The following is a 20,429-nucleotide window of genomic DNA, read 5'->3' on the forward strand; positions in this document are numbered from 1 at the left end:
ATAAATATATTTACTTTATATACCTTACAATTAAAGCATTTGAATAAATAGTACCCAAAACTGTGATTCCAAGAGGAAAGCAAATCAAAGCGATACTTTCATTTAATCATTTTTGCAGTGTCTGGTGTAAATTCAGGGGACTTTTCCATCAAGTTTTGTAAACTGTACATGAAATAGACACTGTATTGTGTCCCCAGACATTTCCTTAAATATAAATATCTCTTAACATTTCTCAAGTCACCTTGCTTTAGTTTATGAGATCCTTCCAAACGTTTAGGATCTGGAATTAAAGAGAAAACACAAATGAGTTTTTCAAAATCTTAAAAGATCAGCAACATTCACTGTGAGATCCGAGTGGAAGCCTTCAGCTGCTTAGAGAAACACTCCCTAACCAAATCTCATGGGGAAAGAGTCCAATGTCCCCTTACGGGCTTAATAAAAAACATATATGAAAACATTCAGGCAATAGTTTTCTGGATTCTCAGTCTACTTTTTCCACTACATTGTAGATGGTAAGGAGTGTAAAATAAAAAAACTTTAAAACTTTTTTAAGGACATAAAAATAGTTCCTCAGTTACTATCTCTAGCTTCTGGTACCTACAAACTACTTCTGATAACACTTTTTACTGTGGCCTTTGTCACTGACCAAACTTCTGGCCATCCAAAACATGTCCACATAGACAAAATGCATACTTGTAAGATCCTGACAGGCATCTGGATATAACTTTTTGTAATCTCTGGAAGGGATGTTCAGCTTTTGGTAACATCTTTGGTAACAGGTAAAACAAGAAACAGTCATTATAAAAAACAACCGTGGGGAACCCTGGCACTATCACACACTCATTTACTAAGATAGCCATTACTGCCTTTGACTTATGACACAGTCCATATGTCAAGCTGGAAAGAAAAGAGTGGCTGGCAGACATAAAAGATCACCTTTTTCCAAAGTCCTGTTTCATAAGAAGTTGCCCCCTATGGACCACTTGTTCTTCTTTTTCTTGGGTCCTTAAATTGTAAATATTATTCCCAGCTTTACTGGGCTGGAACTAGGGTGGAATCTGTGAGTTGCACAGACCCAGCAAGTGTCCAGGGCTGTAGTGTTGCATCCTTAGTCGCCTGGTCTGCTTCCATGTGTGAGTTTTAATGTTAGTATGGCTACCTCAGCAAGAAGCTGGAAGGCTGACAAAACCCAATCATTTAACTTAGCATGTTTGATTGGTTTAACTGCCAAAGTAAAAACAAACTTCTGGCCCGTCAATTGGAACCAAAAGCTCTCTAAATCTCTACTATACAAAAAAAATTACACTCTTGATAGCTCACATGCTTTGCTAAAGCATGGAGCTCTACTTCTTGAGCTGGAGAAGAAGGATCCAATGACTCAGAATACAGACCGTCCTTCTGTGTGATAATTGCATACTCAATATGGGTATTGCCATCCTTGGTGTTGAATCGGAATCAAATCTCCTAAAAAAAATCTATATCTGGGTCTTCAGGGAGTGTGTTCTGCACTGGACTCCCATCAGCTGATTCCTATTAGAGATGGCCTTGCGGTTCGCCTGGCGGTCGGTTCACGGGGAATTTTGCTTGTTCACTACCCGCCAATTTTGCGAACACATGGCGTTGTTAGCGGCGGCCATATTAGTTTACATTGGGGAGAACTTTGACCCATGACACAGCCGTCAGGTGGAACAGAACAGCCAATTGAAACATTTCAGCACATAGACATGCCCCCTACCTTATAAATAGACCAGAGCTGGCATCCATTTCACATTCTGCGTTTTGTCAGCATAGGGAGAGGTTGGCTGTGCGCATCAGGGAGAGATTGCCAGACACAAATAGCTCTGTTAAGATCCACAAAAGTCTTTTTGAGGGCTGGTATTTGTAGGATCGTACCTATGCTGCTGCCACTCTGCAAGAATGTGAGTTTCTCTGTTTGTTAACAATAAATAGTGATTTGGTTTACTGCACTATGAGAGGCCATTTTTGCTTTCTTTGAGAACAAAGTTTTTAGTGGTGGCATAACTTGAGAAAGCAGGAAGACTAACTGTGGATACTGTTTGGAGTGAGGATCGATGCCTTGCGGATTTGAGTTATCAGCTATACATTGCCTTTCTGATCGTTTGGTCTGGTAAGGGTATCTCGATACCTCTGTTGGTGGCGGTCCTTTCTCACCTTATTATCCCAAGGAGTGTTGGTGTGGGTAGTTTATGAATACACACGTGGATTCTATCAAGTTCATTTAAGATCCTATATAGACTTTTATATTGATTTTTTTATCTATTTATAACATCAGCGCTACAAATTTATATTTACACCTGAACTCCCATCACCGAGCCCAGTGGGAGCAACACCGTCATTACCCACAAAGCCACACTCCAGGCTCTCACCGTCCAGCCTCTTCTCCTTCTCCTCTCTCCTCACAATTGTCCTCCACTCCACCTTCCATGATGCCGCTGTCACATTGTTCTGGAAAAAGGCAGGCTTCTGTGGCCCAAATGTTGGAGCATAAAAAAATGATGACGCCAGATAACCCTCTTGCCCAACGTTTGACTGCTGGCTTGTCGGAACTGATAGCCCGCCAACTACTGCCATATTAACTGGTGGACTCGGAGGCCTTTCTTAAATTTGTGGCCATTAGAACACCACAATGGAAGGTCCCAGGCAGGAAATATTTCTTGCAGAAGGGCATTCCAGAGCTGTATGGCCATGTTCAGCCGCAAGTGAATATATCTCTGGCACACAGTGTTGGTGCCAAGATACATCTGACCACAGACACATGGTCTAGCAAACACGGGCAGGGAAGGTATATCACTTTTACTGCCCACTGGGTGAACCTTCTGATGGCCGTCAAGCATGTAAGCCGTGGCACCAGTGTAGATTTAGTTGTACCGCCAAGGATTGCATGCAGGCCTTCCTCTTCTTCTCCTCCTCCTCCATATCCTCCCTCTCCTCCTCGGCTGACTCCTCCTTTTCCGCTGCTACCGTCTCTTCCACTGCGCCACCCAAGATCCCCAGAACCTATTCCACATGCCAGGTGAGACGTTGCCATGCAGTGCTGCGTCTGTTGTGCTTGAAAGCCAAGAGCCACACTGGTCCTGCACTCCTTTCAGCTTTGCGTTCACAGGCAGATCAGTGGCTGACACCGCTCAATTTAACAGTTGGTAAAGTGGTGTGCGACAACGGTGCGAATCTGCTGAGCGTGCTGAAACAGGGCAAAATAACAGACGTGCCATGCATGGCACACGTCCTGAACTTGGTCGTGCAGCGATTCGTTGCCAAATACCCTGGGGTCCAGGGCGTATTGCGGCAGGCCAGGAAAATCTCGGGCCATTTCAGAAGATCTTAAACAGCCATGGCTCGCCTTGGTGACATTCAGCGGTGACACAACCTGCCCCTCAGGCATCTTATTTGCGACTGTCTGACGTGATGGAACTCAACGTTGCATATGCTTGATAGGCTTCTCCAGCAGAAACGTGCAGTTAATGACTACCTGTACGAACTCTGCGGCAGGACAGGTTCTGGGGAGCTTGGGTTTTTTTCACCTCGCCAGTGGTCAGTCACGACAAGGGCAACATCAGTAACACCGTACCTTACGCCTTCTTTCTGGAGCGTGCATTGCGTCATGTCATTGATCAAGCTGTCGAGGAGCAGGAGCAGGAAGATGAGGAAGTCGCAATGTTGGAGGAATTCCCAGTGGGTGCTACTCCATCTGAGACAAGTCAACAACAGGAGTCGGAAGAGGAGTCAGAGGGGGATGGTGCCGGGGGGGGGGGGATGAGGAGGAGCAAGAAGAGCATGCTTTAAATCTTTCTGGGATCCCTGGTGTTATCCGTGGATGGGGGGAAGAGAACGAGGACGACATTATCCTGGATGATGAGCTGGAAGTAGGCCACTACACTGCTTCCAGTTTAGTGCGAATGGGGGCCTTCATGCTCCAGTGTTTTAAGGGGGACCCCCCGTATAAAAAGCATACAGGCCAAGGACCAGTACTGGGTGGCAACGTACTTAGACCCCCGATACAAACAAAAAATGGCGGAAATGTTACCACAATCACAGAGGGCAGTCAGAATGCAGCACTTCCAGGCCTTGCTGCTGGAAATGCTGCATTCTGCTTTTGCGTGCGCTGGCAGAAGAATTTCCAGTCACAGAGAGACAGTTGCGGGTAGCAATCCAACAGCGCATGCAAGAAGAGGGCGGTTGGAAGATGTCTTGGTCACTTCAGATATGAGATCCTTCTTTCGGCCGAACCATCGTTAGCTGTACTCCAGATCCAGCATCAGGGAACGCCTAGACCGACAGATTTCCGACAACATTGGGTTAACGGCCGATGTGGACACTTTGAGGAGTGATGAACCCCTGCACTACTGGGTGGGCAGGCTTGACCTCTGGCCAGAGCTTGCACAATTTGCAATTTAACTGTTGGCTTGCCACCCATCCAGTGTCCTGTCCGAAAGGACGTTCAACGCAGCAGGGGGGAACGTGACCGATAAATGCACTCGCCTAGCTCATGACAGTGTAGACTACCTCACATTTATAAAAATGAATGAGGCATGGATCTCTGAGGAATTCAACACATGTGACCAGTAGACCATGTTTCATTGAAATTCTTCATGACAGGCCACAAATATCCGCCAAACCATCATCCACCAACAACAATTCCTGGTCCTTGTCTTCGCTAAATACAGCGGCATAAAATGCATTTTCTTTTTTCTGTGAATGCCTAATGTACCTCCAGTCACCAATGTGAGCTCATTTTTGGGGCCTATACTGGCCGACACTTACTTCTGTATCCTGTAAATGCCTAATGTACCTCCAGCCACCAAATACTACATTCTTTGCTGTCAGGTAAACCCATGTGGGCTAATTTTTGGGGCCAATACTGGCCGACACTTACTTATTTATCCTGTGAATGCCTAATGTACCTTCAGCAACAGAATACAACGTTCTTAGCTGTCAGGTAAACCCATGTGGGCTAATTTTTGGGGGTTATACTGGCCGACACTTACTTCTTTATCCTGTGAATGCCTAATGTACCTCCAGCCACCAAATACTATGTTTTTTGCTGTCAGGTAAACCCATGTGGTCTAATTTTTGGGGCCTATACTGGCCAACACTTACTTCTGTATCCTGTGAATGCCTAATGTACCTCCAGCCACCAAATACTACATTCTTTGTGGTCAGGTAAACCCATGTGGTCTAATTTTTGGGGCCTATACTGGCTGACACTTACTTCTGTATCCTGTGAACGCCTAATGTACCTCCAGCCATCAAATACTACGTTCTTAGCTGTCAGGTAAACCCATGTGGGCTAATTTTTGGGGCCTTTCATGGCCGAAACATACTTCTTTATCCTGTGAATGCCTAATGTACCTTCAGCCACAGAATACAACTTCTTAGCTGTCAGGTAAACCCATGTGGGCTAATTTTTGGGGCCAATACTGGCCGACACTTACTTCTGTATCCTGTGAATGCCTAATGTACCTCCAGCCACCAAATACTACGTTTTTAGCTGTCACGTAAACCCATGTGGGCTCATTTTTGGGGCCTATACTGGCCGACACTTACTTCTGTATCCTGTGAATGCCTAATGTACCTCCAGCCATCAAATACTACGTTCTTAGCTGTCAGGTAAATGCATGTGGGCTAATTTTTGGGGCCTATACTGGGCGACACTTCTGTATCCTGTGAATGCCTAATGTACCTCCAGCCACCAAATACTACATTCTTGGCTGTCAGGTAAACCCATGTGGGCTAATTTTTGGGGCCAATACCGGCTGACACTTACTTCTGTATCCTGTGAATGCCTAATGTACCTTCAGCCACAGAATACAACATTCTGAGCTGTCAGGTAAACGCATGTGGGCTAATTTTTGGGGCCTGGAATGGCCGACACTTCTTTATCCTGTGAATGCCTAATTTTTCAGACGAATTGAAAATCAATGGGTTTGTAAACGTTCCGCCAAATTGTGGAATGGATGCGGACCCATTTTACAGATGTGTGAATGGAGCCTATATGTATTATACATGTATTTACCGGCTGCTGTCAGTTCTGACTGATTTATGAAAAAAAAATATATATTTTGCTGCAAAAAAAAAAATAACATTTTTAAGGGCAACTTTTCCAATTGCAATACTTCTATTATGACATTCTCCATGTGCTGGGACTATTTGTGCACAGCTAGTAAGTACTTTGTGGCTGCAAATATGACCTAAAGGTTTTTAAAGTTCGCCTCCCATTAAAGTCAATGGGGCCCGCTGCGAACTCGCGGTTAGTGGACTTTCGATAAAATTTGCGGCTAATGTTCGCGAACCGCCCCGGCCAATGTTCGTCCATCACTAATTCCTATGTCATCAGTTTATCATATGCAGTTTTTCTTTGTCTCCAGCCTCCTACAATACAGGCAACAAGGGGGCTGTATTTTAATGTATGCACTTTTCATTGTTAGATTTGTACATAAACAACAATACAAATTATTTTGTAAACCTTTCATTAATCAAATATTTAGTTTGGCTGTTTGCAATATTTTCTGCACAAAAGATGGGACTATTAAAAGGTTAATAACTAACAAAAATAATGTTTGTAATTTTGTCCAGTAGCACCTTGCTACTACTACTCTGATTTAGCTGGGTGAACCCTTTATTATTGGGTCCAGCTTGCATGAAATCCATTACAATGTCTATTTTTTTCTATCATGCTATTTGTATAAAAACTCCAGTTTCATGTTTCAAAAATACAACATTTTCCTGGCAATATTATAATTTCTCATTGCTTGTGCTGTTGTTAGTTTTAGCAAGATAACACAAATTCTTAGTTTCCATCTGACAATATAATATATTATAAGACATAATAAATGATAACAATACCCTGCAGTAATGCAGCAGTTTACCACTGCATTTACAAGGAAAAGGAACACATCATTTCACAATCCACGCAATCTGCTTTGGAATTAAAAAATTCATAAAAAACAAAAAGTACCAACTATCTGTAAATGAAAGAATAGAGAAATCATCAGCCAGATCAAAAACTTTAAAACAGCTTGGCTGCAGGTGGCATCTATCTTGAACAAGATGTGTGGACTTGATGTAATGGGTCTGTTATATTTTACATTGTATTTATTACTCTCACATCAGGGATTGCACATCAAGTTGTTATTAGACCTTTACATTTCATCTTTTGTAGAAAATTCCAATGTATCTCATCCATCTTGGCTTTAAGTATTATGGCAGCTGTATTCCAATTAACAACCTCCTCTTAATCTAAACTAAACAAAAGGTTGTCTTAATTAAAATACATTGATATACGGTATTTAATAAATTGGTTAACATCACATCAGAAAAGAATACTCGAGTGGTAATCTCAATATCACACCCTAATTCCAATATATCTCTACAGATATGTCTCCTTACATTTTACCTAATTTCCCATTTTTTTAATGCATTGTTTCCACTATCAAAGTATGTTTAATATGTTTAATTTGTGTAATATAACCTTCATTTTACTATGTTTATAAAACAGATTCAAATAACTGTGATCACATTGTTTATCATTAGATTATTTAAACCCGCAAATATTATGATATACGTGTAGTCATATCATGGGTGACCTTTTATCTCATGTACTGTAATCCTGTACTTAACTGACTCTAGCTCCTATCATAAGATGGGCAGCCATAATGCTCATCCCATGTTCCCTCTCTGACAACATTTAAAGTATTTTGTTTTGAGCCAGGGCCAAAAATGTGGTTATTCCTATACACTTTGACTCTCATTTGTCTGTTTTGGCTTTTTCTCATGTTTTAGAATTTACTAGTCGTAGTGCCTGACCCTATATTCATCACACAACATCAAAATTTCCCTTTATGTCTAGGGATAAATTGTCACCCTTCATCCATCCTGCTCAAAGAGATAGCTATTCCTCTAGCTGTTTAATCTGCATGATTCTTAGTCCCTGTGGACTTTTTGGTAACCCTGTTACCCATTGTGGATCCCTGTCCACTTTAACCATTTATCTAGGGGCTCAGTATAGGCGGAACTGCACCTTCGGTTCATATATTTTCTAGCGCTGCTCTTGCGCTGGGCATTTTTGAGGGTCTCCTACCCTTCATTCTCTTACTTAATTTAATGCCCATAATGATTGGCCAGTTTTTTTCTCTTCTCTACATGTGCCTACACCCTCTTGCCTCTAAACTACTATTACAGCAGATGTGTGCTTCATTTAACCTGTTAACTGCAATATTCTTCCCTTTCTTGTCTATAATACTCCGATGTACAGTAGACAGTGATGACATAACATATAACCACCAATCAATATAGTTCGATTAGGGTAGTAAAACAGGTACTCTTTGTCCCAAAAATGCCTTACCGATCAAGGAAGTCTGATAACCCAAATGTAAGGAAATGCTTACCTCAGCCGGTTGATTATCAGAAATTCTCAGATCGTCTCAAGCTCCTCATTTCAGATTCCCAAGGTCAAATGTAAATTCCCTCCTAGGCAAAGCTTGTCATTTGTTCTGGAAATTTTATAGATAGGCAACTCCTATCCTCATATTGATTAGTGGTTCCAAATTAACCAGTTCCGGACCGCCCACCGCAGATATAGTGCGGCAGGCAGCACCTCCTGCGTGAACCAATGTATGGGTACGTAGGTCGCGCTCATGGTGCTGGGGGGGTGAGTGTGCACCGCCGGCGGCACACTCCCACCACCACTAGGCAGTGGGGGTGCAGATGCACGGGGCCAGCGGCCGCAATTGCTGCTGGCCACATACATTTGCTCCCACTGAGAGAGAAGAACGGGCAGCTGTTGTAAACACAGCTGACCGTTCTTCTCTCTGAAATGATCACAGAGCGCCTGTGATCCTTCTATACAGGATCACAGGTCTCAATGGTCATTTCAAAAGCCCAAACCCCCCCCCCCCCCAGTTAGTAATCACTCCCCTAGGCTTACATTTAACTCCCTGATCACTCACTAGGTTAACCCCTTCCCTGCCAATGTCATTAATACAGTAACCGTGCATATTTTTTAGCACTGATTACTGTAGTAATGTCACTGGTCCCACCAAAAGTGTAAAAAATGTCAGTTAGGGGTCCAATCTGTCCGCTGCAATGTCGCAGTCCCGCTAGAAAATTTCTAATTGCCGCCATTTCTAGTAAAAAATAAATAAATAAAAATGACATAAATCTTTTCCATAGTTTGTAAACGTGATAACGTTTGTGCAAACCAACCAATATACGCTTACTGAGATTTTGTTTTACAAAAATATGTAGCAGAATACAAATTGGCCTGAAAGGATGAAAAAATGTGATTTTTAATTTTTCTTTTGGAAATGTTATATAGCAGAATGTTAAAAATATATATATTTTTTTTTCAGAATTGTCGCTATTTTCTTGTTTATAGCGCAAAAAATAAAAATCACACAGGTGATAAAATGCCACCAAAAGACCAAAAGAAAGCTCTCTTTGTGGGTAAAAAAGGACATCAATTCTATTTTGGTACAGTGCGTCATGACTGCGCAATTTTCCGTTAAAGTAATGCAGTGCCGAATCGCCAAAAATGGCCTGGTCATTAAGGGGGCAAATGCTTTCCGGTCCAGAACTGGTTAATTTTAACTACTGCAGTAGGGAACAGCCACAAAAAGATACACTCAACATCTTTCCAAAAACACTGTTCTGTTTTATTTGATGCAATTGAAGGCTTTTATATACATGATTGGGTAGGTATCCATTTAATATTACAATTGTAATTTTCTGATAACAAGGGGCGTAACATAGACAGGCTAATTGTAATCAGGACTCAAAATAACGCAAACATGTAATGAAAACATTATTAGTGCATGTGCACAATGAGTACAGTATGTAATACAAAATAGAATCCAATAATATATAGGATGTACAAATTTCCTTTACAACTGAAAAACAAACTGTCCTATACTAACCTCGGTCCACATGTGCAGCGACGTCACGTATCCAAACTCCACCCGACACCTATTAGACATCATCAGGGGCATAGCTAGTAAGGGTAAGAGCGGACTGCCCTACCCTAATTGTATTCCAAGCCTCATAATCGATAAAACTGAAAACGGAAATGACGTGCTCCTGGAAGTCGAATGGTTTCGTCCAGATGGAAAGTGACGCCGTACCTGGAACTGACCATCATAATAATAATAATAGAGAGAAAGCCGAAGATGACATACCCACATCCTCGGCGTACTCTCTGAGGCTAATCAAAAAGACCTGGCCATATTATAAATAATGTGCCTAAACTGGATCCCACATAGTAAATTAAACCAAAACAAAATCACAAAAATGTCAATCATGCACATTACATCATTATAATTGAACTGCTATACAGGAGACTTTAGTGCCATCTTGTGGCTGGAAACCATACGTTTAAAAAAAAAAAACCCATATAAAAACCACAGCAATAATTCATATTACCATCACAAAACATCAAAGGAGTAACAAAAAATAACAAACAAAAACTTTAATTTCAGTTTGCCATGAAGATGACCAAACTGATGATTTAATTAAAAACAACTAGTACAAGTTTAATCATCTAAAATTAATCGATAAGAAAAGGGAGAAAAAAGTTTTAACTGTTATTGATAAAGGCATGAACAACCCATTCGATGTTAAGGCCATGGGATCTAAAAGATTTCAAAGAATAAATCCACCAAGTCTCTAATTTAGAAATGCCTCTTCTCATAGGTTCATTCCCAATTGGAGAGGTAACCATATCGATGGTCATAAATGTTGTACTTCTTGGGTCTTTCCCATGACAGAGCGTAATGTTTGGAGAGACCGTGGTTAGGAAAGCCTTTACGCATGTTTGCTAAAAGCTCTTTCAACCTAACTTGTAATTTGCGAACAGTTCGACCAACATAATGGAGCCCACATGGGCATGTGATTAAATAAAACATGCTCTTGGTTGAACAAGTCATGAAAGAACTGATGTCATATTACTTAGAGGTGATATTCAAGCTAAAGGATGCATATTTCCTATTATTTAGAAAATTTTTACACAACTTACATTATAACATAATGTGTATGTTTTGATTCCATTTAATATATGGGATCTAGTATATGCACATTTATAATATGGCCCGGGCTTTTTGATTAGCCTCAGAGTATGCCGAGGATGTGGGTACGTCATCTTCGGTTTTTGCTCTATTATTATTATTATTATTATTATGAACAGTTCCTGGTCCAGCCTCACTTCAGGTCAGGACGAAACCATTAGACTTCCGGGAATGCGTAATTTCCAGTTTTATCGATTACAAGGCTTGGAATACAATTAGGGTAGGGCGGTCCCCCCTAGCCCTGACCCTATTTATATGTGCAGCAATGGCTACTAGCCACGCCCCTGATGATGTCTAATGGGGCAAAAGGCGTTGGATGGAGTTTGAAAACGTGACGTCGCTGCACACGTGGACAACAAAACCACCAGATATTTTTTTTACATGATATGCCTGTTTAACACTGCCTAAGTGTGAGTATAACTGACACAATTTTAAATAAATACCCAAGTGTTTTGAAATATTACACTATGAAGCTGTCTCTGTTCTTATTCAGGTACACCTAACCTGTGGAGAGACATTGTCGGAAGGGGAAAACAGGATTGGAACCATATTTGTACAGTCTATGGTAAACAGGAGCAATGCTGATGTGTATCTGAGTGTTTTAGACCACCTATAATCTAGTGGTCAACTCCCTAAGGTTAGAGGCTGGGTTTGCTGTGGTGTTGGGGGAGGATTATTATCTCACCTGCAAGTTATCTCCGTTGGACAACTTAGGTGCTCCCTGGGAATTGTGGACTTTATTAATGGACTTTTATTAGCGCTGCATTTATTTTATATATTTTTGTGATTGTTACCCACAATATATTATAGCTGCTGTCATTTGTTACTAAAATCTAAGTAGTGCAGTGAATTTTCCATTCATACAAGGAAGAAAATGCTTGAAATTTGTACCAACAGCTGATTAACATCACACAAAAAAGCAAAGAGACTCCTCAGAACTTTTTGCTTAGAGCCGTTGAATTGAAAGATCACCTTTTGTTTATTTCACAAGGAGAAGGTTCAGATGAACACCTTGGGAATGAAATAATAAATAAAAATGTCTAAGGTCAGTAGGTACTGGACTGAAAAGTGACCATATCAAGTTTCAACTGAAGCAATATTTAAATGACCCTTCTGTTTCAGATGAGTTGCTCATAGAAAAAGAAAAATAATGATGCGGCTATTGAAAGGGAACAGAAGCAAAAGAAATCTCAGGTCAGCAAACAGATGAATCTTAGCGAGTGCAAGTCAAATACTCTACATTATACTCAAGAACCAGTTGCTATTACTACACAACTTGCACAGTACCATTGCCTTAACCACAAGTGAGAAGCCAAACAACTTAGCAAACCCTGAATACTAAACCTGATCTTGAAAAGATACTGCAGATGCAAAAAGAAATGTTAGAAATGAAAATGTTTCTTCAAAGTTCAGGAGGTAGACATGACTGTTTATTTAAAGGGCCTGCAGTAATGCTGAGAACAAGAATATGGAGTTGTGAATATTGTAAAAAGACTGATCGGGGAACCACATATGACTAGGGTTGAGCGAACACCTAGATGTCCGTGTTCGACGGGTTCGGCCGAACTTTAAAAAAAAGTCCGGGTCCGTGTCCCGGACTTTTACCGAACTTTTCCCGGACACCGAACCCCATTGAAGTCAATGGGGACCCGAACTTTAAGGCACTAAAATGGCTCTAAAACACCAAAGGAAAGGGCTAGAGTGCTGCAAATGGCAGCAAAACGTAATTAAGAGCATGGCAAGTGCTCTGCAAACAAATGTGGATAGGGAAATAACTTAAAACAACAAAAAAAAACAGAAAAATAAAACAATGTTCTTCTTCATCTCTGAAGGACGAGGCCCATATGGAGTAGGAGGGAGGTTGAGGTGGTGGTGGATGTGGCGGTGACATAGGCGTGCGCACAGGGTGTGCTGGGTGTGCCTGGGCACACCCTAATCACCTAGGGCACATAGCATTGCCAGTGAGGAGATGGGAAAGATCTCCCTGGGACCTGCTCTGCTCTATTTCTCCTTGCCTACAGGTACATGGCCCCGATACATTACTCTCCCTGCTGGCAAACACATGCATGTGTATTTCAACTTTGGGGTGCACACCTTAATGCAATAGGCTGCGCACACCTATGGGCGGTGTAGGTGGAAGCGGCGGTGGAGGAGGACCAGGGCCGGATTAACAGCATCATGGGCTTGGTGCTGAGGATTTTGAAGGGCCTTAAGGGCCGTGCCTTGCCATGCACCCAGAGGAGGAAGGGTGCAGCCATGCATGCCTAATTCAACATGGGATGCTGTCTCTGAAGCCCATAAACACATCCATGCATCGCCAACTGTCCCTCCTTGTCCGGCCTTCACGCTGTGTGGGGAGGTTCTGAGGGTGCTGCCTGGGGAAGCGAGCATAGAAGCCAGACTTCTGTGTTTACAAGTGACAGAAGAGCGGTAACAGTGAATATGGCCAACCCGGGGCCTATATAAAAGGTAGGGGCCTGGAGCTGCAGCTCCAATAGCCCCTACATTAATCTGGCCCTGAGGAGGAGGACGAGGTAGCCAACACTGCTTCTTTTCAAAAATTTTAAATGAGGGTACACCCCAAAAGAGTGAGAAAGAGCAAAAATGGAACAATGGGTGGGTAAGGTCGGTATCCATTGCTATTCTGCATAAGGTACGGAAAAGTCCCGTGGGATCCATGCCTGGTTCATTTTAATGAACGTGAGCTTGTCCACATTGTCTCTGGACAGGCGGCTGCGCTTGTCTGTTATAACGCCCCCAGCCGTGCTAAATACCCGTTCAGATAATACACTGGCTGCAGGGCACGCCAGCACCTCCAAGGCGTAAAGGGCAAGCTCAGGCCATGTGCCCAATTTGGAGACCCAGAAGTTGAAGGGGGCAGACCCGTCATTCACTACATGTAGGCGTGTGCACACATACTGCTCCACCATGTTGGTAAAATGCTGCCTCCTGCTAAGACGTTCCATCTGAGCTGCTGGTGCTGCTGTTTGTTGTGGCGTGCTGACAAAGCTTTTCCACATTTCGGCCATGCTAACCCTGCCTTCTGAGGTGCTGGCGGTGCCCTGGTTGCGTTGGCGACCTCCTCCTCCTCCTCCTCTGCCTTGTGCTTCCACTGTGGCCCCGCTGTCAGATGGGAATGCCAGCAGCATGGCGTCTACCAGCGTGCGCTTGTACTCGCGCATCTTGCGATCGCGCTCCAGTGAGTGAATTAAGGACGGTACGTTGTCCTTGTAACGGGGATCCAGCAGCGTGGCCACCCAGTAATCAGCACAAGTTAGAATGTGGGCAACTCGGCGGTCGTTGTGGAGACACTGCAGCATGTAATCGCTCATGTGTGCCAGGCTGCCCAGAGGCGACGAAAGGCTGTCCTCTGTGGGAGGTGTATCGTCCGTGTCCTCTGTATCCCCCCAGCCACGCACCAGTGATGGCCATGAGCTGGCCTGGGTGCCACCCTGCTGTGAACATGGTTCCATCTCCTCCTCCAGCTCCTCCTCCTCCTCATCCTCCTCATCCTCCAGAACTGTGCCCCTGCTGGACAATTGCGTCCCTGGCGTTTGCGTGTGCAGGAACCCACCCTCGGAGCCCCTTGCGAATGACTGCCCTGAAAGCCTTGGAAATGTTACCTCTTCATCCTCCTCCTCCTCCTCATCCTGTGCCACATCCTCTTCCATCATCGCCCGAATTGTTTTTTCAAGGAGGCATAGAAGTGGGATAGTTAAGCTGAGAACGGCGTCATTGCCACTGGCCATGTTGGTGGAGTACTCAAAACAGCGCAACAAGGCACACAGGTCTCGCATGGAGGCCCAGTTATTGGTGGTGAAGTGGTGCTGTTCCGCAGAGCGACTCACGCGTGCGTGCTGCAGCTGAAACTCCACTATGGCCTGCTGCTGCTCGCACAGTCTTTCCAGCATGTGCAAGGTGGAGTTCCACCTTGTGGGCACGTCACATATGAGGCGGTGAGCGGGAAGGCCGAAGTTACGCTGCAGCGCTGCCAGGCGAGCAGCAGCAGGGTAAGAACGCCGAAAGTGCGCACAAACGGCCCGCACTTTCTGCAGCAGCTCTGACATATCGGGGTAGTTTTTAAGGAACCTCTGCACCACCAAATTCAGCACATGCGCCAGGCAAGGGATGTGCGTCAAACCGGCTAGGCCCAGAGCTGCTATGAGATTTCGCCCGTTATCACACACCACCAGGCCGGGCTTGAGGCTCGCTGGCAGCAACCACTCATTTGTCTGCTGTTCCATGCTCCTCCACAACTCCTGCGCGGTGTGTGGTTTGTCCCCCAAACAGGCAAGTTGTAAAACTGCCTGCTGTCGTTTACCCCTGGCCGTGCTGAAGTTGGTGGTGAAGGTGTTACGCTGTCCGGATGAGGAGGCGGTAGAGGATGAGGAAGCGGAGTAGGAGGAGTTACGAACAGGAGGCAAACTGAAGCGCCCTGCAATCCTCGGTGGTGGAAGGACATGCGCCAAATTGCTATCCGCCTCAGGCCCATCCGCCACTGCATTTACCCAGTGTGCCGTTAGGGAGATATAACGCCCCTGACCATGCTTACTGGTCCACGTATCCGTAGTTAGGTGGACCTTGGCACAGATGGCGTTGCGCAGTGCACACCTGATATTTTCCCCCACTTGGTTGTGCAGGGAAGGGATGGCTTGCCTGGAAAAGTAGTGGCGGCTGGGCACGACGTACTGTGGGACAGCCACCGACATAAGGTTTTTAAAACTGTGCGTCTCCACCAGACGGAATGACAGCATTTCAAAGGCCAATAATTTTGAAATGCTGGCATTCAGGGCCAGGGATCGCGGGTGGGTAGGGGGGTACTTCCTCTTCCTCTCAAGTGTTTGGGAGATGGAAAGCTGAACGCTTCCACGGGACATTGTGGAGATGGTTGTTGGTGACCCAGGTGGTGGTGTTGCTGACAGATCGTCTGTTTGCGGGGTGGCAGGTGCCGGTATCACTACAGATGTGGCTGGAGCGGCCGAGACTGCAGCAGAAGAGGAAGCAGGATGAGCCAGAGACGTTTCTTGGTTTTGAAGGTGTGTACTCCACTGCAGCTCGTGCTTTGCACTTAGATGCCTGATCATGCAGGTTGTGCTCAGGTTGAGAAGGTTCATGCCTCGCTTCAAGCTCTGATTGCACAGGGTGCAAACCACTCGTGTCCTGTCATCAGCACATTTTCTAAAGAACTTCCACGCTAGAGAACTCCTTTGAGCTGACTTTGGTGCGCTCGTTCCCTTGCTGCGTTGGGCAGTAGCGGGCGTAGTGTCTAGGGCACGGCCGCTCCGCTTCTGCACCCTGCTCCCTCTTCTGCTGTGCTGGTGGCTCTGTGCGACCACCGCCTCTTCCTCCAAACTACTCAGGTCACCTGCATGACGTTCATTCCATGTGGGGTCGAGGACCTCATCGTCCTCCACATCATCTTCCACCCAGTCTTCACCCCTGCCCTCCTTGTCGGTCTCCACAATGCTGAACGCCGCAGCAGTTGGCACCTGCGTTTCGTCATCATCGGAGACGTGCTGCGATGATCCTTGCATGTACTCATCTTGAGAAATAAGTGGTTGGGCATCGCTGCACTCAATCTCTTCCACTTCTGGGGCAGGGCTAGGTGGATGGCCCTGGGAAACCCTGCTGACAGAGTCCTCAAAAAGAATAAGAGACTGCTGTATGGCTTGGGGCTCAGACTGCTGGCCTGATTTGCAAGGGGGTGAGGTGAAAGACGGTTGGACATTGGCTGCAGGTGCCAACTCTGACCTTTCTGCAGTAGACTGGGTGGGAGACAATGTGAAGGAACTGGAGGCACTGTCAGCAGCAAACCAATCTACTATCGCCTCAACTTGTTCTGGCCTCATCACTTCTAGGGGCGTTTGATGCCCTACCAAATACTGATGCAGGTTCTGTCGCCTACTCACACTTGAGGAAGGTGTTTCACTTGTGCGTGTAGCTGGCACAGATCGACCATGTCCTCTCCTTGCAACAGGAGCTCTACCAGCAGCACCACGACCCAGGCCACGGCCCTTATTTGACGGTCTCCTCATATTTCTGTAATTTAAGATCTTGCCCTAGAAAGGTTTTTATTGAATAGCGGAATAGAAAATATGATCCAAAAAAAGTGTATGTATATCACACGTACACAACCACACTAGGCCCCAATTACTATTGTTTGTACCCCTAAAAGGCTAGATGAGGAGTAGGGGGAGTATGGAACAGGCAGCACCCTCAAACCTTCAGAAGTATGAGATGAACCCCAACAACTTGGAAAGGTGGATCTCTCTCACACGTACCGACACAGACTATCCCGCAATTCAATTGATCCTCAAAGGTTTTTATTGAATAGCGGAATAGGAAATATGATCAAAAAAAGTGTATGTATCTCGCACGTACACAACCACACTAGGCCCCAATTACTATTGTTTGTACCCCTAAAAGGCTAGATGAGGAGTAGGGGGGGTATGGAACAGGCAGCACCCTCAAACCTTCAGAAGTATGAGATGAACCCCAACAACTTGGAAAGGTGGATCTCTCTCACACGTACCGACACAGACTATCCCGCAATTCAATTGATCCTCAAAGGTTTTTATTGAATAGCGGAATAGGAAATATGATCAAAAAAAGTGTATGTATCTCGCACGTACACAACCACACTAGGCCCCAATTACTATTGTTTGTACCCCTAAAAGGCTAGATGAGGAGTAGGGGGGGTATGGAACAGGCAGCACCCTCAAACCTTCAGAAGTATGAGATGAACCCCAACAACTTGGAAAGGTGGATCTCTCTCACACGTACCGACACAGACTATCCCGCAATTCAATTGATCCTCAAAGGTTTTTATTGAATAGCGGAATAGGAAATATGATCAAAAAAAGTGTATGTATCTCGCACGTACACAACCACACTAGGCCCCAATTACTATTGTTTGTACCCCTAAAAGGCTAGATGAGGAGTAGGGGGAGTATGGAACAGGCAGCACCCTCAAACCTTCAGAAGTATGAGATGAACCCCAACAACTTGGAAAGGTGGATCTCTCTCACACGTACCAACACAGACTATCCCCCAATTTAACTGATCCCCAAAGGTTTTTGATTAAATAGCGGAATAGAAAATATGATCCAAAAAAAGTGTATGTATATCACACGTACACAACCACACTAGGCCCCAATTACTATTGTTTGTACCCCTAAAAGGCTAGATGAGGAGTAGGGGGAGTATGGAACAGGCAGCACCCTCAAACCTTCAGAAGTATGAGATGAACCCCAACAACTTGGAAAGGTGGATCTCTCTCACACGTACCGACACAGACTATCCCGCAATTCAATTGATCCTCAAAGGTTTTTATTGAATAGCGGAATAGGAAATATGATCAAAAAAAGTGTATGTATCTCGCACGTACACAACCACACTAGGCCCCAATTACTATTGTTTGTACCCCTAAAAGGCTAGATGAGGAGTAGGGGGAGTATGGAACAGGCAGCACCCTCAAACCTTCAGAAGTATGAGATGAACCCCAACAACTTGGAAAGGTGGATCTCTCTCACACGTACCAACACAGACTATCCCCCAATTTAACTGATCCCCAAAGGTTTTTGATTAAATAGCGGAATAGAAAATATGATCCCAAAAAAGTGTATGTATATCACACGTACACAACCACACTAGGCCCCAATTACTATTGTTTGTACCCCTAAAAGGCTAGGAGTAGGGGGAGTATGGAACAGGCAGCACCCGCAAACCTTCAGAAGTATGAGATAAACCCCAACAACTTGGAAAGGTGGATCTCTCTCACACGTACCAACACAGACTATCCCCCAATTTAACTGATCCCCAGAGGTTTTTGATTAAATAGCGGAATAGAAAATATGATCCCAAAAAAGTGTATGTATATCACACGTACACAACCACACTAGGCCCCAATTACTATTGTTTGTACCCCTAAAAGGCTAGGAGTAGGGGGAGTATGGAACAGGCAGCACCCTCAAACCTTCAGAAGTATGAGATGAACCCCAACAACTTGGAAAGGTGGATCTCTCTCACACGTACCAACACAGACTATCCCCCAATTTAACTGATCCCCAAAGGTTTTTGATTAAATAGCGGAATAGAAAATATGATCCCAAAAAAGTGTATGTATATCACACGTACACAACCACACTAGGCCCCAATTACTATTGTTTGTACCCCTAAAAGGCTAGGAGTAGGGGGAGTATGGAACAGGCAGCACCCTCAAACCTTCAGAAGTATGAGATGAACCCCAACAACTTGGAAAGGTGGATCTCTCTCACACGTACCGACACAGACTATCCCGCAATTCAATTGATCCTCAAAGGTTTTTATTGAATAGCGGAATAGGAAATATGATCAAAAAAAGTGTATGTATCTCGCACGTACACAACCACACTAGGCCCCAATTACTATTGTTTGTACCCCTAAAAGGCTAGATGAGGAGTAGGGGGGGTATGGAACAGGCAGCACCCTCAAACCTTCAGAAGTATGAGATGAACCCCAACAACTTGGAAAGGTGGATCTCTCTCACACGTACCGACACAGACTATCCCGCAATTCAATTGATCCTCAAAGGTTTTTATTGAATAGCGGAATAGGAAATATGATCAAAAAAAGTGTATGTATCTCGCACGTACACAACCACACTAGGCCCCAATTACTATTGTTTGTACCCCTAAAAGGCTAGATGAGGAGTAGGGGGAGTATGGAACAGGCAGCACCCTCAAACCTTCAGAAGTATGAGATGAACCCCAACAACTTGGAAAGGTGGATCTCTCTCACACGTACCAACACAGACTATCCCCCAATTTAACTGATCCCCAAAGGTTTTTGATTAAATAGCGGAATAGAAAATATGATCCAAAAAAAGTGTATGTATATCACACGTACACAACCACACTAGGCCCCAATTACTATTGTTTGTACCCCTAAAAGGCTAGATGAGGAGTAGGGGGAGTATGGAACAGGCAGCACCCTCAAACCTTCAGAAGTATGAGATGAACCCCAACAACTTGGAAAGGTGGATCTCTCTCACACGTACCGACACAGACTATCCCGCAATTCAATTGATCCTCAAAGGTTTTTATTGAATAGCGGAATAGGAAATATGATCAAAAAAAGTGTATGTATCTCGCACGTACACAACCACACTAGGCCCCAATTACTATTGTTTGTACCCCTAAAAGGCTAGATGAGGAGTAGGGGGAGTATGGAACAGGCAGCACCCTCAAACCTTCAGAAGTATGAGATGAACCCCAACAACTTGGAAAGGTGGATCTCTCTCACACGTACCAACACAGACTATCCCCCAATTTAACTGATCCCCAAAGGTTTTTGATTAAATAGCGGAATAGAAAA

This window comes from Pelophylax lessonae (genome assembly GCF_965119305.1).
Source record: "Pelophylax lessonae genome assembly, chromosome: 5".
NCBI lineage: Eukaryota > Metazoa > Chordata > Amphibia > Anura > Ranidae > Pelophylax > Pelophylax lessonae.